General features: G+C 47.3%; 1 protein-coding gene and 1 pseudogene across 11 annotated transcripts in view; one reads left to right on the top strand and one right to left on the bottom strand.

Annotated features, from left to right (window-relative positions):
* tenm4 (teneurin transmembrane protein 4) overlaps positions 1–22160 on the bottom strand; it is a 2250110-nt gene that overhangs the window by 907752 nt on the left and 1320198 nt on the right. The gene's annotated exons all lie outside the window — the stretch shown is intronic.
* LOC148149780 (uncharacterized) lies at positions 18292–20062 on the top strand (annotated as a pseudogene).

Below are 22160 nucleotides of genomic sequence, written 5' to 3'. Positions count from 1 at the left end.
ATTTATCCACCTTTATGCATTTCAAGACACTCAGCACTTCCTCCTCTGTAATATGGACATTTTTCAAGATGTCACCATCTATTTCCCTACATTCTATATCTTCCATGTACTTTTCCACAATAAATACTGATACAAAATACTCATTTAGTATCTCTCCCATCTCTTGTGGCTCCTCACATAAGCTGCCTTGCTGATCTTTGAGGACCCTATTCTCTCCCTAGTTACCCTTTCATCCTTAAATGTGTTCATAAAAGCTAACTCATGTCCCCTTTTTACCCTCCTGCTTTCCCTCTTAAGTAAACTCCTACTGCCTTTATACTCTTCTGAGGATTCACTCAGTCTATGCAATCTCTGTCTGACAAATGCTTCATTCTTTTTCTGAACCAAAACCTCAATTTCTTTAGTCATCCAGCATTTCCTCCACCTACCAGCCTTTCCTTTCACCCTAACAGGAATATACTGTCTCTGGTTTCTCGTTATCTCATTTTTGAAGGCTTCCCGTTTCCTAATCATCCATTTATCTGCAAACATCTGCCCCCAAACAGCTTTTGAAAGTTCTTGCTTAATCCCATCGAAATTAGCCTTCCTCCAATTTAGAACTTCAACTTTTAAATCTGGTCTATCCTTTTCCATCAATATTTTAAAACTAATAGAATTAAGGTTGCTGGCCCCAAAGTGCTCCCCCACTGACATCTCAGTCACCTGCCCTGCCTTATTTTCCAAGAGTAGGTCAAGTTTTGCACCTTCTCTAGTAGGTACATCCACATACTGAATCAGAATATTTTCTTGTACACGCTTAACAAATTTTTCTCCATCTAAACCCTTAAGACTATGGTAGTCCCAGTCAACATTTGGAATGTTAAAATCCCCTACCATAACCACCTTATTATTCTTACAGATAACTGAGATCTCCTTACAAATATGTTCTCAATTTCCTGCTGACTAATAGGGAGTCAATCATACAATCCCACTCAGGTGATCATCCCTTTTTTATTTCTCAGTTCCAACCAAATAACTTCCCTGTTATTTGGAGGATATTCCCGGGAATATCCTCCCTAAACACAGCAGTAATACTATCCCTTATCAAAAATGTCACTCCCCCTCCTCTCTTGCCCCTCTTTCTATCCTTCCTAAAGCATTTGTATCCTGGAACATTAAGCTGCCAGTCCTGTCCATTCCTAAGCCATGTTTCTGTCATTGCTATGATATCCCAGTCCCATGTTCCTAACCATGCCCTGAGTTCATCTGCCTTCCCTGTTAGGCCTCCTGCACTGAAGTTAATTCAGTTTAATGTATCAGTCCTACCATGTTCTCTGTTTTGTTCCTGCCTGCCCTGACTCACTCCCTTTAACAGCTGTATCAGTTCAGATTGATCTCTCTCCTCACTATTTCCCTGGGTACCCCCTCCTTATATGAGCTCAAATTCTTCCAAGCAGCTCTAGCAAATCTTCTTCCCAGTATATTAGTCCCCTTCCAATTCAGGTGCAATCCATCCTTCTTGTTCATGTCACTTCTATTCCAGAAGAGATTCCAATGATCTAAAAATGTGAACCCTTCTTCCATGCACAAGCTCCTCAGTCATGTATTCATCTGCTCTATCCTCCTATTCCTACCCTCACTACCTCATAGCACTGGGAGTAATCCAGATATTACAACCCTTGAGCACCTCCTTTTTAAATTCTTGCCTAACTTTCTATGTTCTCCCTTCAGAATCTCATCCTTTTCCCTTCCTATGTCGTAAGTTCCAATGTGTATAATGACCTCCTGCTGGTCCCTCTCCCCTTGAGAAATTCTGTCCCCTCTCTGAGACATCCTTGATCTTGGAACCAGGGAGGTAACACACCATTCTGATTTTTTTGCTCCTGGCTGCAGAAATACCTGCCTGTGCCTCTGACTAGAGAGTCGTCTATCAAAATCGATCACTTGGAACCTGATGTACCCCTCATTACATTACAGCCTGTCTTGATACCAGAACTTGGCTGTTTGTGCTATATTCCCCTGAGAGTTCATCACCCCCTACATTTCCAAAACAGCATACCTGTTTGAAATGGAGATACCCACGGATGACTCCTGCACTACCTGCCTACCTCTCTTACCTTTCCTTGAGTTAACCCATCTATCTGACTGTATCTGGAGCTTTTCTCCCTTCCTACAATTGACAGCCATCACACCCCATTGGTCTTGTAAATTTCTCATTGCCTCTGACTGTCACTCCAACCAATCCATTCGATCTGACAAGATTCAAGAACATTTCCTGCAGACATAATCCTCAGTAACATGTAAACTCTTCCTAAACTCCCACATCTGACAAAAAAAGCATATCACTCGACTAAAGCCCATCTTTGCTCCATTACAATCTACAGATCCACAAAATAGTTCTGTCTTATAGCTCTAAAAAACAAACACTGCGCCAGGCTAACTTAACACTTATAGTTTTAAAATTTAATCAAGAGACAGACCTCAATAAAACATACCATCAAGAAAGAACCCACTCTACTCACTGTTGTAGATTTACAGCAAGGCTACTATGCACTTACCTGTTCCTGTGCTGTTCCTGTGCTGTGAGCTCTCCCACACAGGTTCCTTCAAGATCAGTTGTGAATTTCACTAATTGTTAAGTTTTCCTGGACGCACTCCAATATCCAGAGAAACATGAATTCAAACAGCAAGGCAGTAACTACACAGATTTACTGCTGTGTCAGTTAACAGTGTGGGTTTCTTTCTTTGTTTCTGTCTCTCTCCTTCACTGACCATGTGCTGGCTAATGTCTGTCTATCTCTGTTTTAAAAGTGCCATTGTTTTGACTTTTTTCTCCAAAGTTCCCAAACAATGCAACAGCATATAAAACAGTCATTGGTGATCCTGGAATTTGAGGAAATCACCTCCAACATTCAATTAAATACTTTTGAAGCCTCGTCACTATTCTAATATAAAAATATAGCAGCCAATATGTATACTAGAAAGCTTCCATAAACAACAATGTGATCAGGACCAAATATGTTTTTCTTTGTTCATTAAGAGATAAATATTGGCCAAGAGATGCAGGCAATTCCTAATGGAGGATAGTGGGCTAGTGTAGATTAGGTGGGCTTGGATCGGCGCAACATCGAGGGCCAAAGGGCCTGTACTGCGCTGTATTTTTCTATGTTCTATGTTCTTCAAAACTTTGTCATGGGAACCGAGTATGTGATCTGTGGCAAGTCAAGACTATCTCATAGAAATGTTCAGACACTTCCCATGGAAGCGTTGTGTTCCGAAATTGAATAGATACATTATTGCATTTTCAATTGGGTTGAAGTTCAGTCTCTGAGAGTTATCTATTTCATAATAGTATTGTCATCATCAGGTTTTATGGGGCTGGCATGGTAACTAGTGTTCAGACTTGTCAGAGCCCATCCACTCCAGGCCCGTGGCATCATTTTCACTATATACTTTTCATCTTTTTTCCTTTCTCTTCTTGCATCTTCATCTTTGAGGCCAGAGCAGTTTCGGCAGCGTGGATCGGGACCCCTGGCAGTGGTGAAGGTGCCAGGATCTTGGTCTCCTGGCAGCTTAGGCTTGGAGCTGAGACTTTTGGCAGTGTTGGCAAGACAGTGTTGGCATCAGAGCCAGGGTCTCCTCAGGCATCAGCGTTCTCATTGCTGTCTCCGGAGTGGGACCTTGCAGAGACCTTGCAGAAGCCCTGAAGCCATGCCTGAGATGCCCATTTGTACAGACGGTGAATTCTATTTAAGTAATTTCTTTCTATCTGTACTGTAACTCAAAATGGCACCGGAATGTGGCAACAAAACACTTTTCACTGTATCTTCAAGGTACATACGACAAGTGAATCAATAAATGTTGTAACATGCCTCTGTGCCATCACAAACTGCAGTGGGATTTCAACCCAAACCTCTTGATTCTGTTGTCCTCAGATTTGCTAACAGACCTATCACCACAATGATCTGTAGCAGTATGATTACAAAGGATATGGATGATAGTTCTGTGTCTCACCATTGCAAGCTGTTCAGTTCCCTCTAATGTCTATGCATGTGTGAGAAATAAGATTTGGAATAAAACTGAAAGAAGAATCAATTCACATATTAGACATTTCTTGTGGTGTAAAAACAATGACTGCAGATGCTGGAAACCAGATTCTGGATTAGTGGTGCTGGAAGAGCACAGCAATTCAGGCAGCATCCGAGGACAGGCAAAATCGACATTTCGGGCAAAAGCCCTTCATCAGGAATAAAGGCAGAGAGCCTGAAGCATGGAGAAATAAGCTAGAGGAGGGTGGGGGTGGGGAGAGAGTAGCATAGAGTACAATAGGTCAGTGGGGAAGGAGATGAAGGTGATAGGTCAGGGAAGAGAGGATGGAGTGGATAGGTGGAAAAGGAGCTGGGCAGGTTATTTTAAGTCAGACTGAGGATTGTCTAGGGAAGATCTCTTGGAAACTGAACTTAGGATAGTACTGTACTTGTACTAATACTTGTAACAGAAACAGGTTTTACAACCATTTCTCAATACTAAAATATTTCTGAATATTTCATCAACAGTGACTATTAATTTAATGTGAATAATCAGGAACTGATGTTTTAAACTATCACATAAAATGTTTAAGGTGTTGCATTTGCTAAATTAGAAACGTTATTGAATGGTACAGAAGTATGGGCTAAAGAATCGTAGGATGTCAGAATTCTTATGATGTAGAAGGAGGCCATTCAGCAGCAGCATGATTCCCTGAGGCTAGTTTTAATGTTACTTCCTTTTAGAAATTTTTAGAACATTAGTTTAAACCACCTGTATCCCTAATTATTTAGGATTATCTAAAAGCAAGGAATTGCTGGCAACTCACTGGATATGAATCTTGTGTAACCCTTCTGCTGACAGACTGAAATCTACTACATGAATTTCCATACTACTAACAGCATGCTTGTATAATTATCAATCATTTATCCAATTAAGTATTTATTGCACTTTCTCAATTAATAATAGAAAGTCATACATTTTAATTCAAATGTTATAGCAGTCTACATTGGCTCCCAACAGCGCATCCAGATTACTGAACAAAACAGATATTGGTGTGAACTTAGTTGCTTTCGAATTGCAAGCTTTTGCGTGCTTGCCCTCCTTGTTTTTATAAGATGTAAAATTTACATAAGTTGAGACATACTCAATTAGAATTGAGAAAAAAAAATCAAAGCCTGAGGAACTCAACAAATCTGTTTGAAAATCTTTATGAAGAATGTTCAATGTAGTTACACAGTGCAAAATAAAGATTCGATATTTTCTTCCCTTGCATAATTATGAGAAAAATATTAAATATTTATTAAACATTATTTTTAAGAGTTTTAGGTACAAATATCACTGTGAAAATCATCTCTTAAAGGCAGCAGCTTATTTGGAAGACAAATGCAACACAGAAATAATTTTCTTTTTAAATTGAACTGTACACAAAACAAAATCAGATTGGACCATGAATCTAAAAAAAACTAGAAAATAGATTGCAAACCTAATCTCTTTAATTAGATTCACTCTTATTTTGTCAAATCGCTATATCATAATAATAATATATGGCAGGTGCAGCAGAATCATCATCTTGAGCATAATATTTGATAAAGACTATGCTTCACAATTCAACATTAAATGTTTGTCTTCTCCATGGACACAGTATTCTGGTTAAGGATAACACACATTCCAAAATATGCACAATAACTGCACCAGTAGATCACTGTGAAAGATAGGAATATATATTCTGACTCCTCCATGTGTGGGACGTTCACTTGCATATAATGTGCACAGCTGCTCAGATAATCATGTACAATCAAAATTTATGTGCTGTGTTTTATCACAAAATATATAACAGTATTTAATCTGTTCTTTGGATGTGGACATCACTGGTTAGGCTAAGATTTACTAAGCCATTTCAGAAGACAGTACAGTGGATTCTGAAATCACATGTGAGCCAGACCAGGTAAGGGTGGTAAATTCCCTTCCCTAAAGGACATTAGTGAACCTGATGGGATTTTATGACAGCAGTTATATGCTCACCATTTGACTAGCTTTTCGTTTCATACTTTTTATTGAATTCAAATTTCATCTGCCATAGCGGAATTCAAGCTCATTTCTCACAACCTGGGGATCTGGATTAGTGGTCCAGTGACACTATCACTGCACCACCACTTTTCCCTGTCAAATATAATGAATAATTAAAGTACATTGTAACTTTTAAGTATTCCTTATGTTCACCCATTACTTACTGTTCGCTGTATACTTGATGTTATGAGTGCTTGCAGTCATTGTTGTATGAAAGGAAGAAGTTCTAAACAGCATGTCTCGTGGCCCTCATGTACTTTACAGCTAATTGAGTACTTATTAAAGTGTTGTCATTGCAATAAAGTAGTTCAATGTGGCAGCCAATTTCTGTACTGCAAAATATAAAAAGCAGTAATGAGATAATGACCACATAATCCCGGAGAACTCTTCTGCAAGAAATGACATGAAATTGCTTATGATAACCGCAAGGGAAGGTAAGGCTCTCATCTGAAAGATGGCACCTGTAACAGTGCAACGTACCCTCATTGCTGCACCTAGTTTATGTTCTCAGGTGTGTCTACTGTGACCTTAACCAATGACCTTCAGCCTCAGAGATGAGAATGCTATCAACAAGCCATAGTGACACTGGTGGTGGTTGCCAGCATGCCAGAGTGTTTTGATGAACTTCCTGATTTAAAAAAACTGTGTTGAAGTACATTTTATGTCTGTCAGCGGCTGAATGAATTAAATCAGTGAAGCTAACAAAAAGCAACTGGACATAGAGTAGCTTGATAGCTCAGTGACTAGCACTGCTGCCTCACAACACAAGGGACCTGGGTTCGGTTCCTGCATCGGACGACTGTCTGTGTGGAGTTTGCACATTCTCCCCGTATCTATGTGGGTTTCCTCTGGGTGCTCTGTTTTCCTCTCACAATGCAAAGATGTGCGGGCCATGCTAAATTGCCCATGGTGATAGTCAGGGGTAAATGTCGGGGGATGGGTTTGGGTGGGTTACTCTTCTGAGGGTCGGTGTGGACTTGTTGGGCCGAAGGGCCTGTTTCCACACTGTAGGAAATCTAATCAATCATAAATTTACACAATGACAAGTTCTGGCTGAACCATCAGCATGGTCTCCACTGGAGCCATTTCAGACAAGGCACAGCTTCCAGAACTGAGTGCAAGTCAACTCCCTGAAGCTGTGTTTCTGGACTGGCTCTCAGTAATGGCAAATGTCTTAGCATTCACCACTTTTGAGACTGCATGATCTCATCCAACATGTCTCATTTTGAAATAATGAGACCAATTCAATTCATAGTAAGGACGTGATGTTGAACTTGTATAAAATCTCGGTAGACCTCAGCTGAAGCATTGTGTACAGTTCTAGCTGCTGCATAGTAGGAAGGGTTTGAAGGATGACAGTTTAAATGCCTGACTTACATGCCACAATTAGTTCAAAGAGTCAAGACGAGTGGTGAGCTGCCAAACATTCAGATTCTCACTCCTTATTAGGAGAGGATTCTGACTCTGACTGCCTGAGGGTTTTTTTAATTCACTTTTTGGGATGTGGGCTCTCTGGATGGCTGGCATTTTTTGCCAATTTAGTGATTGACTGACTATGCCCAAGCCCCTGGACTGGTATTGGTGGCTGTCATTGACTTACCTTGATGGGACTTTCTGTGTGAAGGCTATCTCTCTTGACTTGACTGAAGCCTGCTGATATTCGTTGTATCTGCACTCAATTACAAAGGAAAGCAAGGATGCTGTGAGTATCCAGGTAGGCTTGGAAAGAGTGAGTATTATGACAGCTAGCAAAGCACCAAGATTTGCAGTCTGGACCAGTCCATGAGCTGGGGGAATGTCCCTGAGTGCACAGTGTCGCGGTTGCAACATTACAATGATAGTTGTGTGGGCAGCCTAAGGCGCATCACTGATGTGTAGAAGTGTTAGTCAGAGATGTGCCATTAGGATTCTTTGAGGCTGGAAAATGTTGACTGTCAGTGTCTGTGAACATGGGGTGCCAATGGTCAGTGTCCATAGAGCATGCCTCGAGATATTGGTGTCCAGTTCTCAACATGGAGCTTCTTCAGACCAAGTTGCAAGTTTAATTTGCAAATATTTCTACTGACATATCACATTTCCTTGACATCTAGTTGTTTAGTGATAGGAAGGTGAATATTGATAAGGCAAATTGAGCTGCTAACAAAGTATTTAACAAGCAATAATCCCATTCAACTGGTACCTTGCTGCTGCAGAGTGGGAAATTGGTGATGCCGCTTGTCAAAACCATAAAAGATGGAGGGAGATACTCCTGAGGTTGAGATTGGCCTTGTGGATGTCTCATCTGATTTTGCCACAGATTTTGCTTTCGACCATGTACAATTCAGCCCGACTTGACTGCTGATCTGGAATATCACTCAACTTTGAGTTAAAAATAAAGTTCATTTTATGCATCACGTTCTTCAAAATAAATTAAATTAGGTGGATTGAAATTGCTGATGTGAATGATTCATGATTTTTGATTATTAATCTCAGTTCTTTGATATTGACAATCCTGATGAAGTACAGTAAAACCACTGTATCCTTAAAATTATAAATCACTAATTCGCCTATCCCCGCCAAAAATGAGCAACAACAAAAATCAACATCCACTGGCAAAAATTAGGATTTTTAACTCATCTTTTATGAGCTCTGTACTTGCCAATTTCATCATTTGTGGATGTTCTCAGGAATGGAATGCTCACAAATTCAAAGGAATTACTTTAACTTTTAATCACAGTATTTTATTGCATTGGTCTCAATGCTCATGCGTGAAAAAAACTAGACATAGTATTTGATACAGCAGGAAATTTTCTTTCTAATATTTGGAAGTACAGCAGTGCACTTTAGAGCTGGGATTAGATTATACAGTTCCATTTTAGTTCATGCAAACTCTGGAGCTTTTATTTTAAGAAGGTATAATTTCATATACATTTTCAGTAAAACTTTTCCCTCTCAAATTCCATTCAAATAATGTACAGTGGAAGTATGATATAATGTGCTTCAATATACTGTGGATCTGCTAATAGTGCAGGAACATCATGGTTCCCAACTTCCTCCTCAGCCTAAACTGTCCTCCCACCCTCTCAACACATGCTCTCAATCCCTACTTAGCACTCTTACCTCATTTGCTCTTGCATTGAATCATTTAACTGTACTTTTGTTAAAACAGGGTCTCATTTTTAGGCCCATAAAAACCATTTTAGAAAGGCCTTTTACTTGTCTCACTACACTTCAATGGCACCTAAGTGCACTAGTAACAAGAAAATGTCCTGGTCATGTTGAGAAGTCAAGGCATCAGCAGAGCTTCTTTAATGTTTAAGTAAATTCAAGCTTTCAACTAAAACTGAGTTTCATAGTCTGCAAGTACCCTCACATTAAGTGGCAACTTATTCAGCCTTGGATTCAGATAAGTGCCTGAGGTGCCAGCATGGATTCCATTTCAGAAATGGCTTAGAAAGAGACTCAATAATTCACACTATTTTAACGTTGCAATGTATAATCAGAACCTTGACAACAGCTTCTAAACAACGGCTTTTAGACAGCCTTCGCTTTCCATGCACAATCAGGTGCTGATTTTTGACAGATAAATACAGGAAGAATGCATTAGCCAAATGATAATAAAAAGTGACTGATGGATGATGTAGCCAGTCATTCAGCAAGAAAGCATTCAGCTTAAAAGAAAATGACCCTTAAAAACTGATCGTGTAATTTGATGTGCGAGGTATTGGCTTGGCTTTTGGACCAAGGGCAGGAGATGTCAGTTTAAAAGTGACTAACACTCTGAGGAATTAGGTAGATTTCTGCAGCCACTCTTTCAGCAAGAACATATCCAACTTAAAAGAAGCTAATGTTTAAAAGCCCTAAATAAAGGCCTGTTGTCAAGGACAATTTTTTTAAACAATGATCCAAACTTTGCCTCCACAGCATTCCACAGATGTTTGGAAATGAACACAACATGAAAAGCTTGCAAGTTTGTTACAGACAAAATGCATTTTAAAAAAATATTAGTCAGCAAATACCAGTAACAATTAAACCTCACAGTAATTGCATTGAACTAAATTTTAAAGGACTTGCCTCAACTAATAGATTACTTTGGACATAAATAATACATAGAGGCTAACAAGCCATGGAAACCCTCTGTCTGGGTGTGCACCCTTATTGTTCAGAAATTCTAATCCAAGAAGTATTTCATTATAGGAAAGCCTGATACTGACTGAGATATAATGTTTCCCATCAAAACAACTTGAAATGTCAGTGGTCTTTCCATGAACCCAGAATGTGAGATTTTTGCAGTATTTAAGAAGGTACAGAAAGCAAGCACACCCAGCTGATTTAGCAAGATAGCCAATGATTTGGCTGGTTTCTACATTTAGCACCAAACTCTGGTAGCAGAAATACAAATCTATAAGACCAATAAAGGGAATGAATAGATATCTTTAACTAACACAACTCTATTGACAAAATGATGTTCTCAATGGTGGGTTCAAATTGGTATCCATTGGTCCAAATGTCAAATATGTCTGCACAGCCCTGTTTAAAAGCAAGTTACAAAGAAAACTGTTGGACTCATGTAAGATTGACGTATTTGATGGAGGACATTGTAGGATTTGTTCTTATGGTTCAATTAATCCAGGTGTCTGCATCATGCTCATGACATACAAAGATAATGTCCTTTTCTGCTCTGTTTATTTTTGATTAGTTCTGTACAACTTTAATTGGCCAAATGGTTGAGTGAGTTGCTGCAGCCAGTTCTCAGCAAGGGTTTCAGAAAAGAAAATCTTTCACTTTCATGAAAAAAAAATGAAGCATTGTGGACATAGTGTTGTTGTTGATATGCATGTGCTTGTTCGACATTGCTGAACTATGCACCAAAGTACAGCTGAAATCACAGACTTTGTACCATCTCACTGCATCATGATAATTTAAATGTGACATCATTGTTGGAATTTATATTCATTGAAGTTTGCAACTCACACAGTTAATTTCTGTTTTAACAGCAGCATATATGCTCAAATAGATTGTGGAGTCCCCAAGGACCAGCTCTCAAAGATGGATTTCCATGAGAAGTCAGTCTTCAATGAAATTGAATCTCCAACTTCCTGCATATCTCTGATAAATGGATAGAATATTTTCTATGCATGGTTCTGCAACTGCGTGTAAGCATTTTCTTACCAGTCTTAATGGGCTCCATCCTGCAGTCAAATTCACTTATGAAAAGGGTAGTCAAATGACTCCCTCTAATGGGAGGAGATGACATAGGGGTAATGTCACCGGACCGATAATCCAGAACCCTAACCAAATGCTCTGGAGAATGGATTTTGAATCCCACCATAAAAGGTGGTGGAATTTTAATTCAATAAAAATCTGAAATTAAGACCTAGCTTAATGGTGACCATGTAACCACTTTGACCATAGTACAAGCCATTTGGTTCACTAATGTGCAGCAGGGAAGTAATTTTGCCATCCTTACCTGGGTGTAACCTGTATACATGACTCGAGATCCACAGCAATATATTTGATTCTTAACTACTGCTTGAAAAGGCCCAGCGAGCCACTCTTTTTTCAATCTGCTACAAAGTCTGAAGAATGGAATTGCAAGCGGGCATCAGAGCCGCCCCGCATTTGCCACGGGACTATGCCTACATCGGTAAAACTATAGGAATTCATTTTGTGTTTTAAACGGCAGCCGCAGCTTAAACCCACAGAACTCAGCAGCTGCCGGTCCGCCCACGTGACCGGGAGATGGGAGCCAGAGGACAGATCAAATCCACACTAGGCCAGACACTAACCATGACTCATAGACCGAAACTCCGGAGCTAATTAATATGGAAACTCATCTCCTATCAAATCAAGAGACTGACTGAAACACACCCATATTCATCAATACAGAACCATCCTGACACAAAGGACAGGCATCCACCAGACAGGAACGAACAGACTAATACACACCAGCACCCCAAGGGAACAAAGGGGGGTGCTAGCCCCCAGCCCTCACAGAGAGAGACAAGCAGATAGTACCCGGACCCGTTTACATAATCCAATTAGCACCCTATTGTGTGTACACTGCAACTCTCCTGGGACGGCAGGAAACCCACCATTTGCATCTACTCCAGCGATGATGGGGAACGATCATCCCATTCATACTCAAAATCCTCACATCCTGACAAAGAAAGGTATATAATGTGTAGCAGCGCTCGGGAACAGCAGAACAGCCGAGATTCGGACCTTGGTTGGTCTCTGCCGGTGTTACTGTATCAATAAACGTTACCGATTATTGAACCGCACTCTGGGCTCGGACTGATATCATTTCATCTGCGCTAATAATTGGGGGCTCGTCCAGGGTGGCGACGGCTGCTGGATCCCTGCGACGGCACTGGGTGAGTATCTTTACTCTTTTACTTCTCGCGTAAAAGTCTCCCAGTGCCCCGCAAGGGACTTCACTGCCGGCCGTTATCTGAACCTGTGAACAGAATGAGTCTGGCAGTCGTGTAACGGTAGAGTACTCTTTAAAAGTGTGTGTGTGTGTGAGTGATCCTTCGCGGGTGGGCGATTGGGGTCACGGAACACTAGTAAATGTGTGCGTGAATATTATTATTGTCGTTTATTGTTAATGTGCTACTGTGACTGACGGACTATCCTTGGACCGACAACCTTAGGTACGAGACCCCGACAGATTGACTCACCCTGTTTAAAAACCGACCAAACAAGCCTTCCTGGTTGACCTCTGCAGTGGGAGATAGGGGACCCCATTGTACATTGAGCCTGGTTTTAGCGCCTTCCTTGCGTACGCGGTAGAGGCTGGGAGGTCTACGCGTGCTACAAGAAGGGAAGTCCTCCAAACCAGCCCGAGATGCAGAGCCTCTGGGCCAAGCGACGGTTACGCGCTCTGTCCATTGATTTCGCGGTCCCGAGGTGTTGGCCTCTGCAGGATCAGGCGCGGTTAGGTCTGAGTTCACGCCCCCCCTCCCCTTGCACTCGGGCTCCTGGTTCATGCCCAGTGTTCGTGGGGTACACACGGCCGCTGAACGTCAGGCGGTGAGAGAGAGACTCACGGAAACCCGGGGTTGCGCGCTCAGGAATTGACACGCGCCCCATCTGTAACTATCCCCACCCCTGCCCAGGTTGACCCGCGGGGCTAGGGTTCGACTTACAGGGAGTGGGCTCCCCGACTGGGAGATTAATAAGCTAGTGCCAGCGACACCCCTTAGCACGCCTGCTAGCTTTACTTTAGTTTAGCTTCTGTCAAGTTACACCCGCTGCGCCCCTACCATGGGTGGAAGTGCGGCTGAAGACCTAGATTGGGGGCCGGAGGGTTCCCTTACCTGTTTTATAGCCGACGAGAATAAAAAAGTTATTAAGGCTATGCTTCACTCAGGCTGGCGACCCGCTGACCCGCTGGATGTACAGCGCGAGTGGTGGGCCCGCCAGAAGAAAGATAGGTACGAGAAAGCTTGCGTCCTGATGCTACAGGCACACGTTAGGCTTGCTGGCAAGGTTCAGCTTTATGTCTAAGACAAGAAAAAAGCAGGCCACAGAGCACCTAGAAGCCCAGGCAGTTGCTGCCCGTACGGTTTTACCGACCTTACCCGATGCACCCAGCGCCCCGCCATCCCCCACCTGGGACTGGGAGGGGCTCATGGACAATCCGGACCCCTGGGAATCACGCATGGGCTATGCCCGTGCAGCCCCGGTGAAAGTTGAATATATCCCCATGGGAGGGGGGAGGGGACGGGCCACGACCCTTGCCCATAACCCCCGCCTTAAGATGACTTACGTCTCCCTGACCCCTGGCGACACCATGAAACTTCTGGACAGGCTCCCCGCCCTTAAGCCTCGGCACAATAACGCTGAATTTTGGCAGAGGCTTAGGGAGATGCAGATCTGCCACAACCTTCACAATAGGGACGTGGCCGGCCTGGTCCGGACCAAACTCCCGGAGAACCTGTGGTCCAGGCTCCAGCCCGCGCACCAGAATGGGTCCTGGTGCGCGGACCTCAGCGACAGTCGTCGCGAACAGGAGGTTGCCCTCGCCAACTTCAAGGCTGATGTCAGCGAGGTGCTCGGCCATACACCGGTCAACTGGAACGACATTGTGGGTATCACTCAGAAACCTGGGGAGGGCACCCAGGAATATGGGGTCCGCACGTTTGAGGCGTTCTGAGCACACAGCAGGGTTCCCGACGTTGATAGGCAGAACCCCGCATTCGTTCAATTATACAAAGACGGTCTGAGCCCCGCACACCAGGCAGTCCTACGGACGGGCCTGGTGCCCTATGTCACCTTTGCGGAGCTTGAGAACTGGGCCATGTCCCTTGACAACTGAGTGGCGCCCGCCGTTGCGGCAGTTTCGACAGTCGGGCCGGACATTTGCTTCTGCTGCAAACGGACGGGGCACTGCAAAGCCCAATGCCCGCTCTCTTTCCGACGCCCCTGGGATCCGAAGGGGGGCCAGCCACCTTCACAGCCGCACTCCTCACGCCCCCACAACCAGGATCGCCCCAGACAAGGGGTCAACAGCGACCCCAGCCCCCACAAACCCCGCAGCCCAAGCCCGAATCGACTGGGATCAACTCAGTCGGGGCCAGCTGCTCGAACTTTTACAGCTGCTCGCCCGACGCAAAGACTGAGTAGCGTCGGCCCCCGTCCCGGGAGCCGACCCCCGTATCTGGGTTTCCGCATCGCTAGGGGGCTGCCAATGCAAGATTTTGATAGATACGGGGGCGTCGGTCTCCCTCACCGACCTCGACCTTCCCTCAACCTACCACTCCATTTCCATTAAAGGGGTTGGGGGAAGCTCGGTTATTGCACGCCGAAGCGAGGCCGTCCTCCTAGAAGTAGACAACATTTTACTCCCCGTGCATTTCTGGGTTTGCCAAGCTCGGAGGGGACGATCATGGGTATCGACCTTCTGGGCGAGCTGGCGGTGGTGGTGGACGCGTTCCACCGCCGCCTCCTGTGGACATCCCGCAAATTTCACAAGAGCGCCCACGAGGGTAGATGGGTGCCCACCAAATCCGTCGCTACACTTGCACCCAGTGTGCCCATCGCCCGGGACTGGGCCAAGGACGGTGCCTTCGGGGCCGTCTGCCAACTAGTCCCGGAGGTGTGGACCACGAGCAAGCAGGACTGCGGCCTCGTCCGCTCCCCTCCTGACCGGATACCCGGTCCCATACACGCCCCGCACCGACAATACCCGATTAAACCTGAGGCGCTGGGCGCCACTCAGGTAATCGTTGCCGAGCTCACCCGGCATGGCGTCCTGCGCCCCATGGTGTCCACCACCAACTCCCCTATATGGCCAGTCCGGAAGCCAGATGGGAGTTACAGGCTCACCATCGACTACACGGCACTCAATAGGGTCACCCCCAGAGAGCACCCTATCGTAGCCAGCCCGACCACCATCTTCAACGGCCTCGAACCCTCACACCGGATCTTTACGGTCCTGGACGTGGCGAATGGCTTTTGGTCCATTCCCCTGCACCGTGACTCACAGGACAAGTTTGCCTTCACGCTGCGGGACAGACAGTATACATGGACCCGCCTGCTGCAGGGCATCCACAACAGCCCTAACATTTTCCACAGGGTCATGAGCCGGACCCTGGAGGGGTGCGACCTCTCCCCCTTCTCGAGCACCCTCCTTTACAGTATGTAGACGACCTTTTGATCGCGTCCACGGACGCGCGCCACCACCTGGGAGCCCTGGCCGCCGTCCTGCGGACCCTCGGCCGGGCAGGATTCAAAATAAGCCCCACGAAGGCCCAGGTCGGACTGGCTAAAGTCCAGTACCTGGGACACGACATCAGCCAGGGAAGCAAGTCCCTACCCCACGACCGCAAGTCAGCCATCGCCGACATGCCGCGGCCGGACACAGTCAGGGGAATCCACCGCGTCTTGGGGTTAGACACACGATAGTCGAACTCCTGAATACGGGCCGCCTCTGGATGGCCTCGGATGCCAGTCCATTCAGATCATTAGGGACACAGGGCCAAACCCCGCCGACGGGATTATCGCGGTAGGGAAACCCCACCATTGCCAGGCTGCCATCGACTCGGCGGAGGGGGACTGCGTGGCCGACAGCCCGGTCCCTGATCCCGACTTGACCTTGTATGTGGACAGCTCACGTAGGCTTGTCGAGGGGTCCTACCAAACGGGATTGCCGGTGGTTGACCATACCGGGACCACCCGAGCACAGGGAACGATGGGGGGGCGACACCTCCGCCCAGGTCGCGGAGCTGGTCGCCCTCACCACCGCTCTCCGCCTGGGAACAGGCAAGCGGGTAAACATCTTTACCGACAGCCAGTACGCTTTCGGGGTAGTCCATGATTACATGGCAGCGTGGAGCCGCCAGGGTTTTATTACGGCCGGCGGTGGCCAGATTAAACATGAAAATACATTCCGCGACCTGGTGGCGGCCACACGCCTCCCCCTGCTCGCCGCGGTGGTGAAAATCAAAGCACACCAGCGGGCCACCACCGCTGAACAGCGAGGGAATCATTGGGCCGACCTGGCCGCCAAGGCCGCCGCAGGCGCGGCGCTACCGCCCGCGTATGCAGCACCGGCTACTGAGTTCTGGGACGTGAACGTCCTGGACGTCCAGAATTGCGCACAGCCCGGAGAGATAGAGGACTGGCTGGCAAAGGGCGCAGCCCGCGACCCCGATGGAGTTTGGCGTCACGGTGGCAGGGTCGTGGCACCCGCGGCCATCAGAACGACCTTGATGCAACTACACCACGAGCCAGACCACGTGGGCCATGACGGAACGCTTGCTAGGCTCCAGACCGACTGGTGGTGGCCCGGCCTCGGCCGCAACGTGGCCAAACACTGCCGCCGATGCGTTGTCTGTGCCCAGCACAACCCGGGGCGGCCCCTGCGCATTCCCCTGACGCACCAGCCACGGCCCAAGGGCCCCTTGGAGAACTTCCAGGTTGATTTCACAGGCCCCCTACCCTCCAGCCGTGGCAAGAAGTATTGCCTGGTGATCGTTGACCATTTCACGTGCTGGCTAGAAGCCTTCCCTACACGGGACTGTACATCCGCCACCGTGGCCAGAGTGCTGGCCTTCGACATCTTCCCGCGCTGGTGGGTCCCCCTCCAGATTGACTCAGATCAGGGCACGCACTTCACCGTGTGCGCAATGAAACTTGCCTGCCGCCTCCTAGGCATCAGACAGCGCTTCCACGTCCCTTTCCATCCCCAGAGCTCCGGGATGGTCGAGCGCATGAACCGGACCCTCAAAGCGGCGATCGCGAAGGCGATCGCTGAAACAGGGCAGGGCTGGGTGGACGTTCTGCCCTGCATACTGATGCGCTTAAGGGCCAACCCAGGCCACTCCACTGGCCTCACTCCCTTTGAGCTCATGACGGGGAGGGCCATGCGACTACCAGAGAACGTCATAGTCGGGGGGGAAGACATGGCCCCCCTGAGGGACAGGATGACGCGCTATATCAGGCAGCTGAACACGCAGCTGTGGGCCCTTAGACAAACTGCGCGCGACCAGCAGGACATTAGGGACCAGACAAAACTGCAACCGCATCTGCCCGCCCAACCCCTTCCCGCCGTTGGGGACAAAGTCATGGTCAGGGCCGACCCCGACCGGCCCGGCTTCGCCCCCCGGTGGCTGAGACCGCACAAAATCATCCTCACCAGCGACACTTGCGCCTGTGTCGACATGAAAGGAAAGGGCAGATGGAAACACTGGTCCCAGCTTAAACCCTTCCCTTAAGCCCCGACCGGACAGACACTCCCCCCCCCCTTTGACTTGACTCTAACCGCCTCCTTTTTCTCCTTACAGCACGACAGGCGGACCAGTACGGGGGGGCCTGCTCCTACACACACTAACCCTACACCCTTGGTAAGGATGCCCCTCTCTCTCTCCCTCTCTTCCCCCAGATCATGCATCACCGGTGCACCGCTCTCTTCCCTGCTCTCCTCATCGCCCTACAACTGATGCCTTCTTTCCCCGAGATACATGACAACTTCTACCGCCATGGTGTTGCCTTCAACCTGTCCGCGCCATCTGTATTCCTGCAAGGGACAAGCCCGACGAGATCGACGCGTTCTACAACGCCTGGCTGGAGGTCCTCCCGGGCGCACAGACACTCTGTTTATTCTGCACGTCGGAGCGCGACCCTTGGCCGACCTGCTTCCGGCGTGCTGAGGTGATGGACTTGGGGGGTTGCATGTTCGGGACAATGTGTGCCATGCCAGAGGACCTCTCCTCTGCCCCGGCATTTGATGCTTTTACTTTACGGGATCTGTCTGTTTGCGGGTATTATGAGCCCACCAATGCCGCGGTAATCTCCTTGTAATTGTGCTTTCCACCCACCCCAACCGCACCGCCCCTGACCACGACTCCCGAGATATTGCCGGTGTGCGCCTCTCTGGGACCGGGGCCCGCGGGGGGGACTGGTATTGTGGGATGAGGGAGAGGCCCTTTATGACAACGTCCGACACGAGGTCGTGCCTGTGCTGGTCAATATATCGGGCATCCGGGTACCGGACTGTTGCACAGCACAGGTACACAACCTATACGCCATGATGGGGAAGGAGGTTATAGAGAGGGCCATAGACGCCATGGGGGCAACCCACTACCGGACCGACATACATAACACACACACACAACGACACAGACGGGACATAGTCAACGATGCTCTCACAGGACTCAACACGGGAACATCCGTAGTAAACTCCATAGACATCCAGGGCCTTAACGAAAAGATCGAGCAACTAAAAGGGGTAATGAGGGACCTGCGACAGAGGTCTCTCACAAATCAGGCAGACCAGGCACTCCTGGGGGAAGAGGGAGCATACATCCAGCTCGATGGCATTGCAGTCCTGGAAACACACGCCCACACCATTAACCACCTTATAGACCGGGAAAGAGAAAACACAGCCCATATCTACGAGGGGCAGCTGGCCTGTGGATGGTAGCCCAGATCCGGCATAATCTTGACCAGGTCCAAAGGGGGGAGGTGCCCGACTGGATCGACAGCGCCAAACTGGCCTCACTCGCGGGGTGCTCCGGGCCGCTCGATAGCCGGACTCTGAAGGGTATGGCCAGAGTATACCCAGTGATTCCCGACTATGAGGTCAGTGAGGCAACAGGAATCGGGATTATCCTCCTGATCCCCGTGGTCACCCCAGGGTCTGGGCCATTTCCCCTGTTTCACATTGAGAACATCGGAGTCATACGGGAAAACGCTTCCCTCAAATATCTTGTAGCTCACCACACAGCCATATCTCGAAACGGTGCTGTGTACGGGGTGCCGCTTACAGGCTGCAAGCGGCAGGGGGCAATTACCATCTGCCCTCACCCCTTACGAAGGAGTGAAACAGCGGAATGCGGGTTCAACCGGACACAGGGCTGCACCCTTGAAATTAAACCCACCGGCCCCCACTTCACTAGGGCGGGGTATGGTGGTAGGGGACAGTATTGTGTTTCCACTCTTGAAACCTCATTTTGGTATAACGGACTGCAGTGCCCGATTCCCCAGCACGAGTTCTGCTTCACCCCCAGGCGCCCAGTCACGGTTGGGCAAGCTCACATCTCAGAGGTCCGACGACGGAACCTCGAGTCCATACAAACTACTGATAAATTCAGGGACACCCTCAGGGAATATCAGGAGCCCGAACAAGCCCCCATCCCACATTTGGCCGAGGTCTTACGGGAGCTTAGGACCCGGGTAGGACACTCAGTGAAACTGTACCACCAGTTGCAATCACACATAAAGGACCTAGAGGAGGACACAGAGACAGCTCTGCAGTCCCAGGGCTGGGCACAGAGGGTGTGGGATTGGGGCCTAAACGTAAACATACATCCCTGGATCCGAATCATCCTCACACACCATTGTAGGCATACAGTTACTGCTGGCTCTGGCCTGGCTCCTGGTGGCGTGTCACTCATGCCGTCAGCACAAGAAACGAAAGGCCAGAAAGACCATGCTCCACGCTATAGACTCCTGGCGGGCGATCAGGCACCACGCGCTCACAGGGCTCGAATTAATGTAACCATCTCCCGGGACTATCCAAAGGCCCCATGACTGCAGCATGACGGCCGGCGGAATGTACCGGGCGAGGAACTGACTTTCAAGATATCGGCATCGGGGGTGTGGACGTGTCCAACCCCTTGCCGAAAGGGGAGACTGCAAGCGGGCATCAGAGCCGCCCCGCATTTGCCACGGGGACTATGCCTACATCGGTAAAACTATAGGAATTCATTTTGTGTTTTAAACGGCAGCCGCAGCTTAAACCCACAGAACTCAGCAGCTGCCAGTCCGCCCACGTGACCGGGAGATGGGAGCCAGAGGACAGATTAAATCCACACTAGGCCAGACACTAACCATGACTCATAGACCGAAACTCCGGAGCTAATTAAAATGGGAACCCATCTCCGAATCAAATCAAGAGACTGACTGATACACACCCATATTCATCAATACAGAACCATCCTGACACAAAGGACAGGCATCCATCAGACAGGAACGAACAGACTAATACACACCAGCACCCCAAGGGAACAAAGGGGGGTGCTAGCCCCCAGCCCTCACAGAGAGAGACAAGCAGATAGTACCCGGACCCGTTTACATAATCCAATTAGCACCCTATTGTGTGTACACTGCAACTCTCCTGGGACGGCAGGAAACCCACCATTTGCACCTACTCCAGCGATGATGGGGAACGATCATCCCATTCATACTCAAAATCCTCACATCCTGACAAAGAAAGGTATACAATGTGTAGCAGCGCGTGGGAACAGTAGAACAGCCGAGACTCGGACCTCGGTTGGTCTCCGCCGGTGTTACTGTATCAATAAATGTTATCGATTGTTGAACCGCACTCTGGGCTCGGACTGATATAATTTCATCCGCGCTAACAGAATGAAAATGGATAGACCTATTGCCCTAGGCACTGGAAATGACCAATGGAAAACACAACACTGTTGACCCTGCAGAGTCTTTCTTACCAATATCTGACAGCCAAATTGGGAGAGCTGTCCCTCAGTTCAGTCAAGAAACAGCCGAGCATAGCCGTACTCAAGGCATCATATATTACAAATAATGGCCTAGACATCACCATCACCATCCCTTGATATGTTCTGTTCTACTGGCTGGACAGAGCCAGCAGAGGCATCAGCACAGTGATATATAGTCAGCAAGAGGTTGCACTGGGAATCCTCCACAATAAGTCCAGATCTCATGAAATCTTGTGGTATCGGGTCAATATGAACAAGGAAACCTTAGTACATATTGGCTCAGCGGTTAAAACTGCTACCTCATAGGGCTAGGGATCTGGATTTGATTCCAGCCTTGGATCACTGCACATTCTCCTCGTGTCTGTGTGGGTTTCCTCTGGGTGCTCTGGTTTCCTCCCATAGTAAAAGATATGCAGGTTAGTTGAATTAACCATGCTAATATTTCCGACAGAGTTCAGGGATGTGTGGGTTAGGTGCATTAGTCAGGGGAAATGTAGAGTAATAGGGTAGGGGAATGAGTCTGGGTTGGATACTCTTTGGAGGGTCAGTGTGGACTTGTAAGGCCGAATGGCCTGTTTCCGCACTGTAGGGTTTCTATGATTCTATGACTATGCATTAAATGTGTTGTGATTATTTTCTTTCTTTCACAGAGGATTCAGTAGCAGGAGTAGGCTATTGAACTCCACGAATCAATCAGATCATGGCTTATTGGATTGTGTTCTTACTTACACTTTCCTATCTCTACCCCATAATCCTCAACTCCCTTGTTTAACAAAAATCAATCTATATCAGCATTGAATAAATGTAAAGGCTCAGCCTCTACTACCCTCTGGGGAAGAAATTTCCACAAGATAACAATCCTCCACTGATTGAGCTACTCAGGTGCCATAGGCTCAGGGCATGTTGAGATTGTAGAATTTGCAGAGGACATGGCTGAGGCTACTATTTTAGATGCATTTATGAGGGGGTTGGATACATTTATGAGTGAGAAAAGAATAGAATTTATTTTTTATATTCATTCAGCGATGTGTGTATTAATGGTTGGGCAGGCCAGCATTCATTGCCATTTTTAGTTGGCCTTGGGAGGTGGTAGTGAGCTTCTTTCTTGAACCATTGCGGTCAATTTCGTGTATG

This window comes from Chiloscyllium plagiosum, unplaced genomic scaffold (assembly GCF_037043375.1).
Source record: "Chiloscyllium plagiosum isolate Xiang-an unplaced genomic scaffold, Cpla_swu_hap1 HiC_scaffold_6, whole genome shotgun sequence".
NCBI lineage: Eukaryota > Metazoa > Chordata > Chondrichthyes > Orectolobiformes > Hemiscylliidae > Chiloscyllium > Chiloscyllium plagiosum.
The sequence above is the reverse complement of the archived record's forward strand: the minus strand, read 5'-3'. Positions and strand labels throughout refer to the sequence as shown.